The following is a 20,314-nucleotide window of genomic DNA, read 5'->3' on the forward strand; positions in this document are numbered from 1 at the left end:
CTAACTAGTTTAGGCAAAAGGGGGATTCACTGCTCACCACAAGGAGCACAGGTATGACTGGAACTAGGACTTCGTGGTACAGTCCAAAATATACTGAACAAGAGGAAAGATCAGGGCTTGTAATGGACACCTAGTTGTTTCCCAGAAAAGCATCTTCTGCTTTTGAATAATTATCTTCCCCCTACACCCAAACAGATGGTTCTCCTTGGCGGTGGTGGGGGAGCTGCCAATCAAAGCATGCCACCTGCTTTGTTGATATTGTGATCCAAGCCATGCCAATCAGTGTCTTTTCTCATTGGCACCAAGAAAGTCCTTTCCTTTCTGCTGGCACATCTGGGAAGACGTAGAGGTCTGAGACAATGACTTTGACCTGCCAGGGAAGTCTGACCACATTTGAGTTTCTGGCTTGGCTTAGCCACAGATGGGATGGCCTGCATGCTTCCAACCACCCCCATTGCTTACTTTTGTCCATCTCACACACACACCCGCCACCCCCTGCTACTAACACTTTATGCACTTGTAAGGACTAAGCTTTGCGCAGTGGCAGTATCGTAGCCAATGAGGTTTATCCGAGGCGCGATTATTGCTAATTGAAAGGACTAAGGGAGCCAAATGGTCAGAAAGTTTCCATTCCATTCACTCTGCAAAGAAGTGGAGATAAGAATCTCCTTGGCCAAAAAGAAGGATTGGGAGTGGTAGATACTGTTTGGGAACATACAGAAATAGGAGTGATCATACTTGAAATCCCATGAATGTGCCAAGTTCTGCTCATTTCTGACTCTTGCCACAGGAATGCCTATAACCGAAGAATGAGAGGTTGTATTGTTAGACTGAGGCAGAGACATTCTCATGTTATAATGAGTTATCCCCAGCCGCCCTATGTATTTATAAGATGAAATCTATAAATTTACTATCCTAGTCTAAGCCTACCCCAGGCTGTTACTGTTGCATTCCATGGGACTCTCACTGAAGATCATAAAGAATTATGGTAGAGAGAGACCATCGAGACCCTGGGGTTGAACTTTAATACATGTGATCATGACTCTTTTTTTTCCCCTTCTTGGCAGTTGTGTTAAATCTTCAGCAATTGCCTCCTGGAAACAAGATATAGAGGATGAGTGACTTTCAGGCAAAGATGCGGACATATTCCAAGTCTCTGAATGTTTATGACTTAAGACTGGTCTTGTTGGCCCAAGGGCCATTACTGTCCACCATGAACCATTTTTATTTCAGGGTTCCACAATAGCAAAGCAGTTACTTGGAAGCAAGTTTTTTATACCATCCCTTTTGTATTAGTTATCTTTTGCCATATATCAAATGACCACAAACATATTGGCTTAAATTACATACATTTATTATTGCAGTTTCTGTAGGTTGGGAGTCCAGGCATGGCTTAGCTGATTCCTCTACTCAAGGCATCAGCCAGGCTGCATTCTCACAGGGGAGTATGGCCAAAGAAGAATCCACTTGCAAGCTCAAGTTGTTAGCATTGGTAGAATTCATTTCCTTGACTGAGGATGTTGGCTTCTTACTGTCTGTTGGTTGAGGCCACCTGTGGTTTCTAGAAGCTGCTTGCAGTTCCTTATCACATGCGCTTACCCAGTATGGCCATTTACTTCATCAAGCCAGCAAGGAGAGTCTACAGAGTAGTCCGTTAGCAGGAGAGTCTTTTAATTGTGAAAAAACCCCCACATAACATAAAATTTACCATCTTAACCATTTTAAACCATTTGTACAATACCATAGTGTTAACTATGTGCATATTGCTGTATAACAAATCTCTAGCAATTTTTCATCTTGCAAAACTGAAACTCTACACCTATTGAAAACCTCTTCATTACCCCTTCCTCCTGGCACCTGGTAATCACCATTCTGCTTCCCGACTCTATGAGTTTAACTACTTTAGATACCTCATGTAAGTTAATCATACACTGTCTTTTTGTGACTGGCTTATTTCACTTACCATAATGTCCTCAAGGTTTATCTGTGTTGTAGCCTATGATAGAACTTCCTTCTTTTTAAAAGTTGAATAATATTCCATTGTATGTATATCCCACATTTCTTTTTCTATCGGCAAACTTTCACAAATTTTATGTGTTTAAGTCTTTATTTAAATTCCAGTTAGTTAACATACAGTGTAATATTAGTTTCAGGCGTACAATATAGTGATTCAACGCTTCCATACCTCACCCGGTGCTCATCACAACATGTGCCGTCCTTAAGCCCCTTCACCTGTTTCACCCATCCCCCAGCCACCTCCCCTCTGGTAACCAGCAGTTTGTTCTCTACAGTTAAGAGTCTGTTTTTTGGTTTCTCTCTCTCTCTCTCTTCCCTCTTTGCTCATTTGTTTTGTTTCTTAAATTCCACATATGAGTGCAATCATATTATATGCCACATTGATGGGCATTTAGGTTGCTTCTACTTTCTGGCTCTTATGAATAATGGTACAGTGAGCATAGGTGTACAAATATCTTTTCAAGATCCTGTTTTCGATTCTTTAGGATCTATACCCAGAAACGGGATTGCTAGATCATATGGTATTTCTATTTTTAATTTTTAAGGAACCTGTACACCATTTTCCATAGAGGCTGCACCATTTTCCATTCCCACCAACAGTGCACGGGGCTTCTCTTTTTCTCCACATCTGCACCAGTGCTTGTTATTTTCCGGGTCTTATTTTTGTTTTCATTTTTTGGGGGTTAGTGGTCATCCTAACAGGTGTGAGGTGGTAGCTCACTGTGATTTTGACTGTGGTTCTCTGATGATTAGTGATGTTGAACATCTTTTCATATGCTTGTGGCCATTTGTATATCTTCATTGGAGAAATGTCCATTTAGGTTCTTTGGCCATTTTTAAACAGGTTATTTGTTTTTTTATGGTTGAGCTGTAGGAGTTCATTCTGTATTCTGGATATTAACCTTTTATCAGATACATGATTTGCAAATATTTTCTCCCATTCCTTAGGTTGCCTTTTTACTCTGTTGATTGTTCCCTTTGAGGTACAGATGTTTTTAAGGTTGATGTTGTCCCATTTGTCTAGTTTTGCTTGTGTTGCCTGGCAAGAGAGGGCTTTACGTAATGTAACATAATCATGGGAGTGACACCGTGTCACCCTTATCATGGTCTCTTGGTTCAAAGCAAGTCACCAGTGCTGCCCATGCACAAGCAGAGAGGGGGGCACACAAAAGCATAAACAACAGGAGGCAGGATCATGGAGGTCACTTTGAGGTCATTCTGCATTTAAAGGTCAGTAAAAGCCTGTTTTTTTATTTAACATTTAACAAACATTTATTAAGGTTTGTTTCCTGCCAAGCACTGTGCTTGGGGAATATGAAAGAAACGTGACATAGTCCCTGCTCGCCAGGGTCTTACAGTTAAACATTGCAGATTCTAGTTGTGGATGGAAGGGATCCAGCTTCCTAGAGAAAAGGGACAGGAACAATCAGAACTGAGGGGGCAGATACAGTTTGTCACCTATTCAGTGTCACCTTCCTCCTCTAGGCCACCCTCCCTCTCTCCCCTTCGGAAATCCTGTCTGAAGGGAAGACTGCTGCCAACCACTCAGCTCAAGGATCAAGGCTCTAACCCCTCACAAATACTTAGGAAACCTGCAAAGTGCAGTGAGCCATCCTTAGGCCTCCCAAAGTATCAGCTCTTTGAATCTGGGTATGGAGGTTACTCAGGAAGATCATAGGAAATAATTGCCTGTTAGTGCACAAAGTATAAGACACCCCCTCTTTTCCCTATGGCCCCTGGGTACATGCAATAGATTTTCAAGTTCAGAATCCAGCTTACAAATCTTTGTACCATTCATAAACTGGCAATTAAGTGTTAACTGTGAATCCAGGAAAATAGAAGATACTTCAAAGAAGGAAGGGCAAGGGAGTGAACTCCACCCAAGCAAGCGTCTGTCTGACTTGAGGAACAAGGAACAGACCCATGTTCTGGCCCTGATGTGAGCGGATGTTGGGCATATTGTGCTAGAGACAACAAAGGTTATTACCTTAGAACTGATTCTGGAGGTAGAGGATAAGGGGTTGAGTCATTCCTTTTGACGAGATGATGGAGGTAAGAGAAGGGGTACAAGAAGATCAAAAGGGGACCCAGGACCATAGGATTGAGAGAACTGTAATACATTTTAAGGTCTCCTTAAAAGACTAATTATAGGAGGATGTATAGGAGAGGAAAAAACGAGATATGCAACTAGCATTTCTTAGTGCCTATTATGAGTGGCATGCCTTGCTTGGCATTTTACAGATGTGATTTCATTTAGTCTTAATTACTATGTATTATAACTTATTTTTTTACGTGTGCTCTGTTTTGTCATCTAGATTTTATTAAATTAAAAAGATATTTGTTGTTGTTCTAAAAAAAATGGTTAATTATACATTTCCATTCCAGAGCTTCAGGGAAAACTGGGAATGAAATCAGCCATTTAAACACAGCTAGCCTGGATGAATATAATCTGGAATAATAAGGTTTTTTTCTTTAAAGTTCTCCAACCTCTACTGTTGAGACTTCTGTCATCATAGAAACGCAGAATGATAGTGATTCACTAGTACAAATTTCTCATCTAATAGCTAAGCAAACTGAAGTCCAGAGAGGGTAAAGTACTCGTCCAAGGTCACACAGCTAGAAGGCGGCAGAGTCAGAAATATAACTCAGGTCTCCTGATTCTAAGTCAAGAGATCTTTTACTATACCTCATAGATCTTATAGCAAAAATGGAAAATTAAAAAACAGACCGTGTATTAAATACTGTCCTGAGGTTGGAGCTCAGGCAGAAAACTGTGAACATTCCACACATTTGGTCCACTTCTCACAAATTAAGTTTCACTAGCACACGCCTTGTTTTAACTACAGCAAAGAATGCTTGGTCTTGGGCGCCTGGGTGGCTCAGATGGTTGAGCATCTGCCTTCAGCTCAGGTCGTGATCCTGGGGTCCTGGGATCGAGTCCCATATCAGGCTCCCTGCTCATGGAGGAGCCTGCTTCTCCCTCTGCCTCCACCCCCCTCTCTCTCTGTCTCTCATGAATAAATAAATAAAATATTTTAAAAAAAGAATGCTTGGTCTTGACAGTTCCTCTCCTCAATTTCTTCCTTTTCCTAAGCCTTCCTCCTCTGCCTTATGCCCCTGCCCCCTGTCCCAAGGCTGGGACTGATAAGCAGGACTCTGCAATATGGATCAGAAACACCTACAGTAAACCATCAACTTGCTCAGAGATCCAGGCCACCCTAAGAGGCTGCAAGCAGCCACTCCCATCGAGACTTCTTCACAGGAGAATGCCAGAGGCCACAGGACTTTGTGTTCCTGGAGGATTCCCCTTTGAACATCTCGCCAGTGAATCTGGGGCATGACACTATCGTCATTCTTTCTGAGATGAGTGCTAGCCCAGTACTTTGAAAATGGTCCATAGCTCTTCCTTCATATTATTCCCTTCCAGATAGAGTACACACTCATCATCTGACAGGAGGAGGGGGTTTTTTCCCCTAAGCAAGTAACTTAGAGAATGCCAACCTGTTGACATGAAACCAAAGTGTAGTTAGCTCAGTAAGTACTTCTTTTTTTTAAAGTTTATTTATTTATTTTATTTATTTATTTATTTAAAACACTTAATTGCCAGTTTATGAATGGTACAAAGATTTGTAAGCTGGATTCTGAACTTGAAAATCTATTGCATGTACCCAGGGGCCATAGGGAAAAGAGGGGGTGTCTTATACTTTGTGCACTAACAGGCAATTATTTCCTATGATCTTCCTGAGTAACCTCCATACCCAGATTCAAATTTATAGAGGTAGAAAGTATAAGCACAACAGCAGGGGGCCTAAACTCACAAGCCCGAGATCAAGAGTTGCATGCTCCTCCGACTGAGCCAGCCAGGCGCCCCTTAGGGAGTACTTTTTGGAAGATGGAGCTGAATGCACTGTATGGCAGCAAAAGCAGGAAGTTTTGAGGCCAGGCAGACCTAGAGGCAAATTCCAGTGCTGCCAGTTACCAGCTCTGTGATTTTGGATGAGATTCTTGAATCTCGGTGTGCTTATCTGTAACATGGAGTTAGTTTCCTCCTCCTATGGTTGTAAATATTAAATAGTGTTGTAAAAACCCTTTATAGAGTGCTTAGAATAAAGTAGGTACCCTCTAAATGTTTATTCCTTTCTGTCTAGCTGGTGATATAAGAAGTATAATAATTTTTGGATTAGGAAGAATAATTGTGAATGATCCAATAAGGACAGAGAAGGATTTATCTCTAAACGTATTTTTATTCTGCCCTTATGCAGGATCATTCTCTTATTTCATGAAGCTTTGATCTTCCTCATGAATAATAATTGTGCAGTGATTCTGTTAATATTTGCCAACCAATGAGGCCTGCCCCAGTGGTCATAGAATCAGGAATCATTACAGAGGCTGGGTAATCAGTATTATAATCCCTACTGTACTCTGCCTGGAGTATTTTATCTGCCTGGCCAGACATCATGTAGACAAGGTTCAATCCAGAACACATCCCCAGGATAAATTATTTACAACTCTGTCTAACTTTAGAAGTGGACCTCATCCATGACCTGATTTAATATTCAACTATAAATCGTACCTGGAGATTTTTTTTTTTAAAAAGTGGCTTAGTGAAAATAGGAGAACATGTTGGAAAGGCCATTATGCAGAACATATTAATTCACACAACTTTTTTCCTTTCTCCTTTTTACAGGTATTTTACCTATAAAATAGAGGGAAATTATGCAGTTACGGTGCTTAGAATCTGGGCAGGACAGCAGACAGAACAATTTCCCAAACTTTCTTTTCAGTACCTCGTCTCTGAAACCATGTTTAAAAAGAAAAAGCTGTTAAGGAGCTGTGAATAGTGGTTAAGCACTCTTCATTTACCTTTAGCAACATGTCAACAATGAAACACAATGTGCAGTTTTGTAATTCTGTTGTTCAACTCCCAGATTATTTCAAATTCATTGAAAACTCTCTTCAACGTATCCAAGAATCCCAGTGAACCCCAAGCAGCAAAAACACAAAGCACACCAAGGCGCTACAGAATTAAATTTCTGAAGACCAGTGATAAAGAGAACATCTTAAAGATGAGATTAATCACTGGTTTGTTATCAAAAATAATGCAAACCAGAAGATGGTGGAACATCTTTAAAGCATTACAAGAAAAACATTGTGAACCGAGAATTTTATATCCAGTGGAAATGTTCTGCAAAGATGAAGGCAAAATAAAGACATTTCAGTTGAGTCAAAGCCAAGAGCATTCATCACTAGTGAACCTCTACTACAAGGAATGTTAAAGGAAGTTCTTCAGGCTGAAGGAAAAGGATACCGGATGGACACATGACTTTACACAAAGGAAGGGAGAGGAAATATGGTAAATATGTGGGTAATATCAAAGACATTTTTCTTGTTTCTAATATCTTTAAAAGAGACTTAACTGATTTTGTACAAATAACAGTATATTATGAGATTTATGACATTTATAGAGGTAGAAAGTATAAGCACAACAGCAGAAAGAACGGGGGAGATTGTGAGGATGTCGTTAAAAGATCCTTACGTTGTATGTTAAATGCTGTAACATGCAAAGGCAGATATTGATAAGTTAAAGATGCATATTGTAAAGCTTAGAGCAACTACTAAAAAAATTAAAAAGGTGTGGCTACTTTGTCATTAGAGGAGGCAAGATGGACTCATAAAAAATAACCCAAGGGAAGACCGGGAAAGAGGGAAAAAGGAGCAAAGAACAAATAGGACAAATGGAAATACAGGACTGCTGTTGTTCCTCTATCAGGTAAGAAACCACCAAAGGAAAAGCATAAAACATCTTGTTTTTACCCTCTTGAAACTGGAATGAGATAAAGAATAAGTAAGTAAATGTGGTATCCAGACTCCCACAAATGGAATTCTATAGCTTTTGTTAATGATGGCATCAACGACATCTGATACCTTCAGCACTGAAATCAATTGTTTATCATGATAAAAGAGATCATTTTGATTGAGAAATACCTGCAATCTGGCACGGGTTGGAAAGACTTGAAAGAAGTAACAGATCAGGGAAAGGAGTGCTGGGAAAGGAGACCTGAAGTACTCAGGGCTGTGACAGTTGGGGTGATTGCATGATTGGGGTAGTGGAATTAGATATGAGTGAAGGAAGGGTAGCCTCTGAAAGTGAAACTTGAAATAAAGTAGAGATAATTCAAAATGTATCCCAGACCAGTTAATATTTGACTATAAACTGATTGAATGTATTAACATACCTAGAGAGAGGTGGTATGTCTTATAATGAACTTGATCATTTTATCAGTTAGGAATGCTTTTAACTACAGCTAACAGAAGAGCCTACTTATAGTAGCTTAAGTCATAGAAACTTAATTTTTTTCTCCAAATTTTAATTTAAATTTCAGCTAATTAACATATAGTGTAATATTGGTTTCAGGAGTAGAATTTAGTGATTCATTGCTTACATACAACACCCAGTGCTCATCATAACGAGTGCCGTCCTTAATACCCATCACTCATTTAGCCCATTCCCCATGGACTTCCCGCCATCAACCTTCAGTTTGTTCTCTACAGTTGAGTCTCTTATGGTTTGCTTCCTTCTCTCTTTTTACCCCCTTCCCATATGTTCATCTGTTTTGTTTCCTAAACTCCACATATGAGTGAAATCATACAGTATTTGTCTTTCACTGATTTACTTCACTTAGCATAATACACTCTAGCTCCATCCACGTTGTTGCAAATGGCAAGGTTTCATTCTTTTTGATGGCTGAGTAATAGTCCATTGTATTCCGTTCCATATGCCACATCTTCTTTATCCATTCATCTGTCGATGGATACTTGGGTCCTTTCCATAGTTTCACTATCGTTGATAATGTTGTTATAAACATCAGGGTGCATGTAACTCTTCGAATCTGTATTTTTATATCCTTTGGGTAAATATCTACTAGTACAATTGCTGGGTCATAAGATAGTTCTATTTTTAACTTTCCTTTGCCATGCAGAAACTTCTTATCTTGATGAAGTCCCAACATTTCATTTTTGCTTTTGTTTCCCTTGCCTCTGGCAGCGTGTCTGGTAAGAAGGTGCTGCGGCCGAGGTCGACGAGGTTGCTGCCTGTGTTCTCCTCTAGGATATTGGTGGATTCCTGTCTCACATTTAGGTCTTTCATCCATTTTGAGTTATTTTTGTGTATGGTGTAAGAGAGTGGTCCAGTTTCATTCTTCTGCATGTGGCTGTCCAGTTTTCCCAACACCATTTGTTGAAGATACTGTCTTTTTAACATTGGATATTTTTTTTTCCTGCTTTGTCGAAGATTAGTTGGCTACTTAGTTGTGGGTCCATTTCTGGGTTTTCTATTCTGTTCCATTGATCTGTGTGTCTGTTTTTGTGCCAGCACCGTACTGTCGTGATGACTACAGCTTTGTAATAGAGCTTGAAGTCTGGAATTGGGATGCCTCCAGCTTTGCTTTTCTTCTTTCAGATTGCTTTGCCTATTTGGGGTCTTTTGTGGTTCCATACAAAATTTAGGATTGTTGTAGCTCTGGGAACAATGCTTTTGGTATTTTCATAGGGATTGCATTAAATGTGTAGATTGCTTTGGGTAGTATAGACATTTTAACAGTGTTTGTTCTTCCAATCCATGAACACGGAATTTTTTCCCCCATTTCCTTGTGCCCGCTTCAATTTCTTTCATAAGTGTTCTGTAGTTTTCAGAGTACAGATCTTATACCTCTTTGGTTAGGTTTATTCCTAGATGTCTTATTGTTTTTGGTGCAATTGTAAATGGGATCGATTCTTTGATTTCTTTTTCTCCTGCTTCATTATTGGTGTATAGAAATGCAACAAATTTCTGTACATTGATTTTACATCCTTTGACTTTGTTGAATTCATGTATTAGTTTTAACAATTTTTTGGTGGAGTCTTTTGGGTTTTCTGCATAGAGTATCATGTCATCTGCCAATAGTGAAAGTTTAACTTCTTCTTTGCCTATTTGGATGCCTTTTATTTCTTTTTGTTGTCTGATTGCTGAGGCCAAGACTTTCAGTACTATGCTAAATAGTAATGGTGGGAGTAGACATCCCTGTCTTGTTCCTGATCATAGAGAAAAAGCTCTCAGTTGTTCCCTGTTGAGAATGATTTTATCTGTGGGTCTTTCATATATGGCTTTTTTAAAAATATATTTTGGTTTGTTTTCTTTTTTTTTTTAAAGATTTTATTTATTTATTAGAGAGAGAATGAGAGAGAGAGAGAGCGCACACGAGAGGGGGGAGGGTCAGAGGGAGAAGCAGACTCCCCGCTGAGCAGGGAGCCCGATGCGGGACTCGATTCTGGGACTCCAGTCTCATGACCTGAGCCGAAGGCAGTCGCTCAACCAACTGAGCCACCCAAGCACCCTTTCATATATAGCTTTTATGATGTTGAGGTATATTCCATCTATACCTGCTTTGTTGAGAGTTTTATCAAGAATGGATGCTGTATTCTATCAAATGCCTTTTCTGCATCTATTTGAGAGGATCATATGGTTCTTATCCTTTCTTTTATTAATGTGGTATATCACGTTGATTGATTTGTGACTATTGAACAACCCCTGCGGCCCAGGAATAAATCCCACTTGATCTTGGTGAATAATTCTTTTAATGTACTGTTGGATTCAATTTGCTAGTATCTTGTTGAGAATTTTTGCATCCACGTTCATCAGGGTTATTGGCCTGTAATTCTCCTTTTATTGATTTTATTAATTCTTTCAAAGGCCAGCTCTTAGTTTCGTTGATCTTTTCTCCTCTTTTTTTGTTGTTTGTTTCTATATCATTTATTTCTGCTCTAATTTTTATTATTTCCCTTCTTCTGCTGGCTTCAGGCTTTATTTGCTGTTCCTTTTCTCGCTCCTTTAGGTGTAAGGTTAAGTTGTGTATTTGAGACTTTTCTTACTTCTTGAGGTAGGCTGTATTGCAATATACTTCCCTCTTAGCACTGCCTTTGCTGTGTTCCAAAGGTTTTGGACTTTTGTGTTTTCATTTTCATTTGCTTCCATGTGTATTTTTAATTACTTCTTTAATTTCCTGGCTAACCTGTTCATTTTTTTTAAGATTTATTTATTTATTTTAGAGAATGGGGAGGGGCAGAAGGAGAAGGAGAGAGAATCTTCCAGCAGACTCCCTGCTGAGCGTGGAGCCCAACGTGGGGCTCGATCTTACAACCCTGAGATCATGACCTGAGCCAAAACCAAGAGTCGGATGCTCAACTGAATGAGCCACCCAGGTGCCTCATCCATTCATTCTTTAGTAGGATGTTTTTAACCTCAGTGTGTTTGTGGTCTTTCTAAATTTTTTCTTGTGGTTGACTTCAAGTTTCATAACACTGTGGTCTGAAAATTTGCATGGTATGATTTCAGTCCTTTTGCACTGGTTGAGGCCTGATTTGTGACCCAGTATGTAATCTAGTCTGGAGAGTGTTTCCACGTGTACTCGAAAACAATGTGTATTCCTCTGCTTTAGGATGAAATGTTCTGAATATATCTGTTAAGTACATCTGATCCAGTGAGTCATTCAAAGCCATTGTTTCCTTGTTGATTTTCTGCTTAGATGATCTGTCCATTATGGTAAGTGGGGTGTTAAAGTCCCCTACTACTATTGCATTATTATCAATAAGTTTCTTTATGTTTGTTATTAACCTATTTATATGTTTGGGTGCTTCCAAGTTGGGGGCATAAATATTTACAATGTTAGATCTTATTGATGGATAGACCCCTTAATTATGATATAATGCCCTTCCCTTGTTACAGTCTTTGGTTTAAAATCTAGTTTGTTTGATATAAGTATGGCTACTCCAGCTTTCTTTTGGTGTCCATTAGCATGATAGATGGTTCTCCATCCCCTCACTTTCAATCTGCAGATGTCTTTAGGTCTAAAATGAGTTTCTTGTAAGCAGCATATTGATGGGTCTTTTTTTAATCCATACTGATACCCTATGTCTTTTGACTGGAGCATTTAGTCCATTTAAACCAGAGTGATTATCAAAAGATATGAATTTAGTGCCACTATGTTACCTGTAAAGTTGGTGTTTCTGGTGATGTTCTCTGTTCCTTTCTAGTCTTTGTTGCTTTTGGTCTTTTTTCCCCCCACTCAAAGAGTCCCCTTTAATATTTCTTGCAGGGCTGGTTTAGTGGTCACGAATTACTTTACTTTTGTTTATCTGGGAAACTCTTTATCTCTCCTTATATTCTGAATGACAGCCTTGCTGGATAAAAGATTCTTGGCTGCATATTTTCCCCATTCAGCACGTTGAATATATCCTGCCATTCTCTTTTGGCCTGCCCAATTTCTGTGGACAGATCTGCTGGGAACCTGGTCTGTCTTCTCTTGTAGGTATAGGTAAGGACTTTTTTCCCCTTGCTGCTTGTCCTGGGATCAAGCACCCCCGCCTTGGGTTCCTCACTCTGCTTGTCCCTCTGCCCCTCTCCCTGCTTGTGTCCTATTTTCCCCACCCCTCTCTCTCTCAAATAAATAAAATCTTTTTCTAAAAAAAGAAGCTAGATCTAAAAAAAAGGAAGCTAGATCCTATTTCCCATAGAGCTGAAGCTTTATAGCACTCTATGATCAGTAGACTTGGTATGTGCAAGGGGTTTGTGCGGGCCTCCTGGGGGCGGGGCCTGCTGTGCTGATTCTCAGGTGGACTTGCCCTAGTGGAGATGCGTCTGCAGAGCACAGTGGGGCTGGGCTTGGTGTAAGGGGCTCCAGCCTCCAATGGGTGGTGGTGTTTTGCTCACTGAAGTTGGTCAGTGCTGATTGCGGGGCAGGGGCGGGGGGGCGGGGAGAGCATGGAATGCTCTTGTCCCCAGAGTGGGAAGTTCATGCCTTGGGAATCCCTCACAGAAGAGCGAACAATCACCCCTCCAGTGTTCCAGGCTCCCATCAGATCCCTGCCCTCACCCTGTCTGTGTGTAGGCTGTTTGCCTTCCAGGCAGCACAGTACTCCTGTGTTTTATCTCATGCAAGCGGCTGGGTTTCAAAACTCTGTATTTTAGAGATCCATGCAGTGCAGACCTGTGCCGATTTTCTGGGGGAGGGTTTTGCACTGTGGCCGGTGTTGGGTTGTCTCAGAAATCAGTCGCGCCGAGTTTATGATAAAGAGCAGCAAAAAAGCCAGCACCAAGGTTTGTTGCCCTCAACCTGTGTCTCTCTTCCTATGCTAAGTGAATAGGGCAGCACATCGGCGCTGCCAGTTCTTTTGTCCCTGGAGAGGCTGTGCCACCTCTCCCAAGTGCAGTCCAAGCAGGGGAAGTGTTTCTCCCTGTGCAGCCCAGGGGATCCTCAGACCATGCTGCCCGCTCCCAGGTCTCTGCCCTCCTTCCCCACTGGAGCACCGCCAAGCCCACCAGGCACAATCCTGGTGGTGGCGTGGATCTCCAAAACATCAGACTTTGCACTCTGCTGCTAATAAAAACTTGTGGTAGCCAGCCCCTCTCCTTTTCCCAGTCCACGGTTTTAGGGAAGAGTTTTTCTTTTTTTGGGAGGGGGAAGAATTTTTCTTGTGCTATCCTCTGCATGCACCTTCTCTCCCTCTCTCCCTCTCTTTCTCTTTCTCTCTCTCCTCTTCGTATTCAGGGCTCCCTCCCCTTTGCAGCACCCATGGTTCTTCCCCAAATCAACTCTCCACAGCTCCTACCTTCCACGAGCTGTCTGTTTTTCTAACTCCATTTATGCAGTTTTGCTCTCTCAGTCCTCAGATTGATTTCTTGGGTGTTCAAAATGATTTATCTAGCTGTGTTTGAGGGACAAGGCAAGCTTAGGGTCCCCCTATTTCTCTGCCATCTTAACTCCTTCCTCAGTCATAGAAACTTAAAAAAAAAAAAAACAACAAAAAACCTCAGAACCCTGGAGGTAGCCAGTTCCAGAGCTAGTTCACCAGTTAACTATGTATCAAGGACCTGGGCTTTTAACACCCTTCTTCTCTGCCAGTCATCCTTAATCCATCTCATGAACATAGCAGGGATGTAGCTCTAAGCAATATCATTCTATTGCTCTAAGCAGTAGCTCCAGGCATCATGTCTTCACATCAGCTTCCCAAGCAGGGAGGAAAGGTCAGGAGCAATTAATCTTTCTCCTAATGAGGATCTATCTGTCTTTTTATCTGGCAAGTGACATCTTTCCCAGAATACCCCAGAAGTCTTCCCTTTATGTCTTATCCCACGGCTTCAAGGGAGGCTGGGACAGTGGGTATCCGGCAAAGGGGAACAGATACGCTGTGTTCGGCCAAGATGAATTGTGATTCTTTCTTTGAAGTTGGGCACATTGCAGCCCCAGAACAAAATTAGGATTCTCTTAGCAAGGAATTAGAAGAGAATGGCTGTAGGAGAGGCAACTATAGGTGTCTACTAGGATCAGTGCTGGAAGCACAGAAAAAGAAGAATTTCAGAGGCCAAGATTGGCCCTACCCAATTTGGCACTATACTGGAACAAGAATACCCTGATGCAAGAACTCCAGTAGTTGAGTCTTGAGATGGGTCTTTGAGTATTGTGGAGATGGATACATCAGTCTCTCCTTATTCATTTGCTTAACAGATTTTTATCTTGTCAGCTGTTGTTATAGTCTCTGGAATTATAGCAGTAGAAAAATCAGACAAAAATCTCATGGGCATTAAGGAGGGCACTTGATGTAATGAGCACTGGGTGGTATATACAACTGATGAATCACTAAATTCTACCCCTGAAACTAATAATATACATATGTTAACTAACTTGAATATAAATAAAATCTAAAAATAGTGAAAAAAATCTCTGCTCTCACTGTGCTTACATTCTAGTGAATGTATCTTAGCTGTATGAAACAGAGTCCATGTTCAACAGTGAATTTCCCTGATTATAATTGGGTTTCCTATGGCCCCCAAGCAGTCTCACCTCTCATTATGAATTAAGAAACTGGTGTTTTTATTTCATATATAAGTCTTTCAGTTGATGTGAGTCCTACTAGGGACACATGTTTCACCTTTAATGAAATGACAAATCCCGTTTTTGACCTGCATATCTGAGGGCCAATACCTGAATCACGGTGAGTTCAACAAGGCATTTCAACCCTGTGAGCCATCATGGGAGACAGAAAGCCACACAGTTTTTTCTAGTTAATACCCTAGTACTGCATGTTTCTCCCAGTTGGAATGTTTATATTTATTAATTTGTGTGAAAGGGATACAAGAAGGAAATATTAAATTTTAAGCATTTAAATATTTCTGAAAAAAAGAAGTAGGGACCTTGAAACTCTGTGATTTGTGTAATGTATTATGAACTGATGGGTTTAAAATTCCTCTTCAGAGGATTCAAGATTTAAAAAATTTCCTGTTGATACACATTTAGATTGTTTCTTTTTTTCCCCTACTGTTTTAAACAGCACTGTTATGAACATTCTTGTATATATCCTTGAGTACAGGGGCAATAATTTATCAGGTATTTACCTAGGACTGGAATGCTGGGTCAAAGTGTTTATGCATGTTCAATTTTATGGAATAGAGCCAAATGGCTCTCCGGAGTGATTATGCCAATTCATAACTTCTACTAGCAGTGAATGGGAATTCTTGCCTAGTTGGTATTTTCAGACTCTTTGGTTTTTGCATACCTGATGGGTATGACATGGTATCTTATTATGGTTTGAATTTGATTAATGCGATGTTGATCTTTTCATATTTCTTGGCCATATATTCTTAATTCTACTTGAATTGCCAATTCATGACCTTTGTCCATTTTTAATGGCTTCTTCATCTTTTTCTTACTCATTTGTAATCACCCTTTTATATAATTTATTATTTTAACTCCTCACCCCTCCTTTTTGTTATTTTTGCTCCAGACATGTACCAAATCTGTGGCTAGGATATTTTTCTTTGTTAATAGTGTCTTTGGTTTAAAAAAATAGTGGTTTTTTTTTTTTTTTTGGTTATATGGAAGTTTTTCATTTTAAAAGTCATCAAATTTATCAATCCTTTCTTTCAAAGACTTTATTTATTTATTTGACAGAGAGAGACACAGTGAGAGAGGGAACACAAGCAGGGGGAGTGGGAGAGGGAGAAGCAGGCTTCCCACAGAGCAGGGAGCCCGATGCGGGGCTCGATCCCAGGACCCTGGGATCATGACCTGAGCCAAAGGCAGACGCTTAACAGCTGAGCCGCCCAGGTGCCCCAACAATCCATTTTGAAACAAGACTATGTTATTGGGTATAAGCAAGTTCAGAATTTTTATATTTTCATGGTGAATTTTCCTTATTCTCACATTTGTGGCTCTTTATCTTCAGTGGGTTTTAAAAAAGATTGATTTACTTATTTGAGAGGGAGAGAGAGAGTGAGCTTGCGTGCGTGTGCGCATGCATACAAGCATGCAAGTGGGGTAGGGGCAAAAGGAGAGAATCTTCAAGCAGACTCCCTGCTGAGCCTGGAGCCCAGTGTGGGGCTCAGTGCCATGACCCATGAGATCATGACCTGAGCTGAAACCAAGAGTCAGACGCTTAACCGACTGAGCCACCCAGGCGCCCCTATCTTTAGTGGCCTTTAAAATGTAAAGTCCACGGGGCACCTGGGTGTCTCAGTCAGTTAAGTGTCCAAGTTTTGACTTTGGCTCAGGTCAGGATCTCAGGGTTGTGAGATCGAGCCCCACAGTGGGCTCTGTGCTGAGCGTGGAGCCTGATTAAGACTCTCTCTCTCCTCTTCCTTTGCCCCTCCCCCCCACTCTCTCTCCCACTCTAAAAAAAAAAATTTAAAGTCCATTTTTATGAAATAAATACAGCAGATACAGCTTTATTTTTGTAAGTATTTGCCTGATAGATCTTTTCTCCTGATCTTGACTTTTGACCTTGCTGTATCATTATGTTAATGTCATTCTGAGAACAGGCCAGTAGGAATGGTCTACCCCAGTTGCAGAAAATAAGGGCCCTGTAGCCAGTACCAGCTTATATGCTTATCATTCTGGTTTTGAATTTCATGCTTGCTTCTGTCCCTTCATCACTTACTGCTTTCATGGTGGACAGGACCAGGGGGTGAAAAGGGATGATATGTGTGTAAGGATCTAGCCAATAAATGAGAGAGACTCAGATCCAGTGAAATAGTAAAAAGTTCTGAATCTATTTTTGCCAAGCTCAGTGGAAAGAAGTAGAAATAGAATTTCCTTATTTACTGGCTTGAGATAGAAAAGAGTCCCAGTTTAGGAAAATTAACATTCAGAGATAGGATTCTGAGATGACAAATTTCAGGACATTTTGCGATATGTTGAGAAGCCATTTGATGGTAACCCATCAATTAAGCTAGAACCATGTGTTGTTACTTTATAATTTACCAAAGTAAAAATAACTATAAGATACCTTTTTTAAAGATTTTTTTTATTTGTCAGAGAGAGAGAGAGAGAGAGCGCACACAAGCAGGGGGAGCTGCAGGCAGAGGGAGAAGCAGGCTCCCTGCTGAGCAAGGAGCCCGATGCGGGACTCCATCCCAGGACCCTGGGATCATGACCTGAGCTGAAGGCAGATGCTAAACCGCCTGAGCCACCCAGGCATCCCTAGAATACCTTTTTCCACCTGGGGAAACTAATCAGAAAGAGAGAAATATTGGCTGAAGGCCTGGAAAGTGCTGAATATATACATGAGAGGGGAACTTAAGGATTATGATTTGAGGCCCCATGATCATCTAGGTTTCTAGATAATTTCTCATTTCCTTGTTTGGTTCCCCTGAGTCTGTAGAATTGCCTGATTCTAGCAGTGATTGCTGTTATACATGGCTGGGATCATGAGACTACTTCCCCCAGATCTACCCATGCATGTCTGGTAATAGCTATTTGGGAAATACTTGCTAGCCATCACTTGCTAGCCATTTTGATTTTTGGAGAAAGATATTTAATGTCTCTCCACCCCAATACTTTATCTATAAAATGGGAATACTGGTCTCCTATGGTTGTTTAAGGATTAAATAAGATAGCTGAGCAATAAGTGTACTCCATAAATAATACTGTCCCTGCTACTGTTCCCTCACAGTTGAACAGATATTCATCATGTATTTTCAATAGGTTAAGCACTGAGATAAATCGTCAATACATGGTAGCTATCATATTACTTTTTAGTCATTTGGCCAAACCATATTATTATATAATTAAATTACAGTGTATCAGGCACTATGCCAGGTATGGGTGGGAGCCACAGCAGTAAATAAGACCGAAACTTTAAGACTCTGGACAAGTTTTTCTGGCTCTGCTATTGAGACTCTTTTCTCCCTTATGAGTTCTCTGGACTTCCAGAGAGATCACAGATGTTTTCCTATAATGTGCCGAGTTCTGGCTGACTATAGGATGGAAGGGAGGGTATAAAAACGTGAACAGCCTTTGCCCCATATAGGCAGGTGGGAAATAAGCTGCTCAAGATAGGGGGCTTTTGTTTTGCTTTGCTTTGTCTTTCCTGTGCTCGCTTTGGCAGCACATACACTAAAATTGGAACGATGCTTTGTCTTTCCTTTCCAGAAGAACCTAGTGTACCAAAGCCGGGGGTGGGGGGGATAGTTCTGCTGAAGTACTAGGAGGAAAATTCTATTGTCACAGGAGAAAAGAATATAGATGCAAAGCAACTCAGACCGAAATGTCCACTCTGACTTCCCACAAGAAAGGAGAAGAAAGTAGGGGAATTGTATTTTCCCAGTCCATTGGGAAAACCCAGCCCTTTGGACTTCTTCCTCTCCTTAGTGGGTGTCAGTCATCCAGTTCCTTCTGGATGAGACAGACTAGGGTGGTAGAAAAAGACTGACGATTTCCTGGGGCTTGAATCCGGTAGAAGAGGGAAGAAAAGAAAGGAGCCCTTATCATGGTCCTCCCTCAGAGAGGATGAGCTATAAAAAAATCAGATGTTTCCCACTGCCAACATTCCTGTGCTCTCAGGCATTATACCGCTACAAAGAGTCGCTGTCTCTTTCCCTACTAAATGTCCTCTTCTGTTAATCAAGCTTTCGTAGGAGGCGCCAGACTCCAAGAATAGGGGTGGTGATAGGGCGGGGGAGAAAATAATTACAGTAATAAGAAAAAAAGTTTTTTTAATTTAAAAAACATCTCAAAGGGTTTAGATTAATGCATGGATAATTGAAGAGATTGAATTTATGATGCTGGGGAGGGTAGCTTTTGAGGTTGACATTTATCACAGATTACATTGTTCTCTCCTACAATAAATCATGCTTTTTTCCCCCACTGCAATGGACCCAATCTTTAATTTGGACTCTGAATATGACCTTAATGTGGATCCTTTTGTTTTTATGTTATGCCCTTAAGGAAGATTCTTGAAGCTCAGTCTGGCTGGTTTTTAAAGGCTGGATTAGGACCAAACTAGCCTTTGAAGGTGGGAGCATATAGTTCCTCTCCCTCCGTAACTAACCTCCTCAAGAGCTGGTTTGCATCTTCTGATCAATCAAATCTTAACTAGATATTGAGAATTAACTGTGTCCAGGGGCGCCTGCGTGGTGCAGTCAGTTAAGCATCTGACTCTTGGTTTCAGCTTGGGTCGTGATCTCAGGGTCGTGAGATAGAGCCCCGTGTCTGGCTGTGCACTCATGGAGTCTGCTTAGAGTTTTTCTCTCCCTCTCCCCCCTCAAATAAATAAATAAATAAATAAATAAATAAATAAATAAAATCTTTAAAAAGAGAATTAACTCTGGGCCCAGACTCAAAATTTAAAAGATGACTCCAAAACAAACAACAAAAAAACCAAAGATGACTCCTGCCTTCAAAAACCTTACTATAGGGGCGCCTGGGTGGCTCAGTCAGTTGTGTCTGCCTTCAGCCCAGGTCATGATCTCACAGTCCTGGGATCGAGCCCCATGTCAGGCTCCCTGCTCAGTGGGGAGTCTGCTTCTCCCTCTGCCCCCCAACTTTTGCTCCCCCCCAAATTAATAAATAAAATCTTAAAAAAACCTTACTCTATCACTGGAGTACCATGACGGATACTTCAAGTCATTAAAGAAATAATACAAAGCAAAGTGTAATTAAGTGATAAATTGTCAGATTCAGATTTAGTGGAATAGAAGTTTAGAGCAATTGAAAGTTAATGATGATTACAGGAGTCAGGAAATCCTCTTAGAAGAAGTAGGACTTCAGTTAGATTCTGCCAATCCAGAAAAAACGGAAGGTACTCAGCAAAAGGAGCATAGCATGAACAGACCAGAGGAAGAAACCAGTAAGCTCAGAGCCTCAGTTTCCTCATCGGTGAAATGAGTCAAGAAGGAAGACATGAGCCCCTCTGGAGTGGTGACTGCTGTTTTCAGTCTTATGCGTCCAGCATGAGGCAGAGTTTCTCTCATAGAATAGGCACTTGATAT

At 40.8% G+C, this 20,314-nt stretch overlaps 1 pseudogene; it reads left to right on the forward strand.

Annotated features, from left to right (window-relative positions):
- Positions 1-529: 529 nt before the first annotated feature.
- On the forward strand, positions 530-725 carry LOC113931716 (annotated as a pseudogene).
- The last annotated feature ends 19,589 nt before the right edge of the window (positions 726-20,314 follow it).

The sequence above is a fragment of the Zalophus californianus genome, chromosome X (genome assembly GCF_009762305.2).
Source record: "Zalophus californianus isolate mZalCal1 chromosome X, mZalCal1.pri.v2, whole genome shotgun sequence".
Lineage (NCBI taxonomy): Eukaryota > Metazoa > Chordata > Mammalia > Carnivora > Otariidae > Zalophus > Zalophus californianus.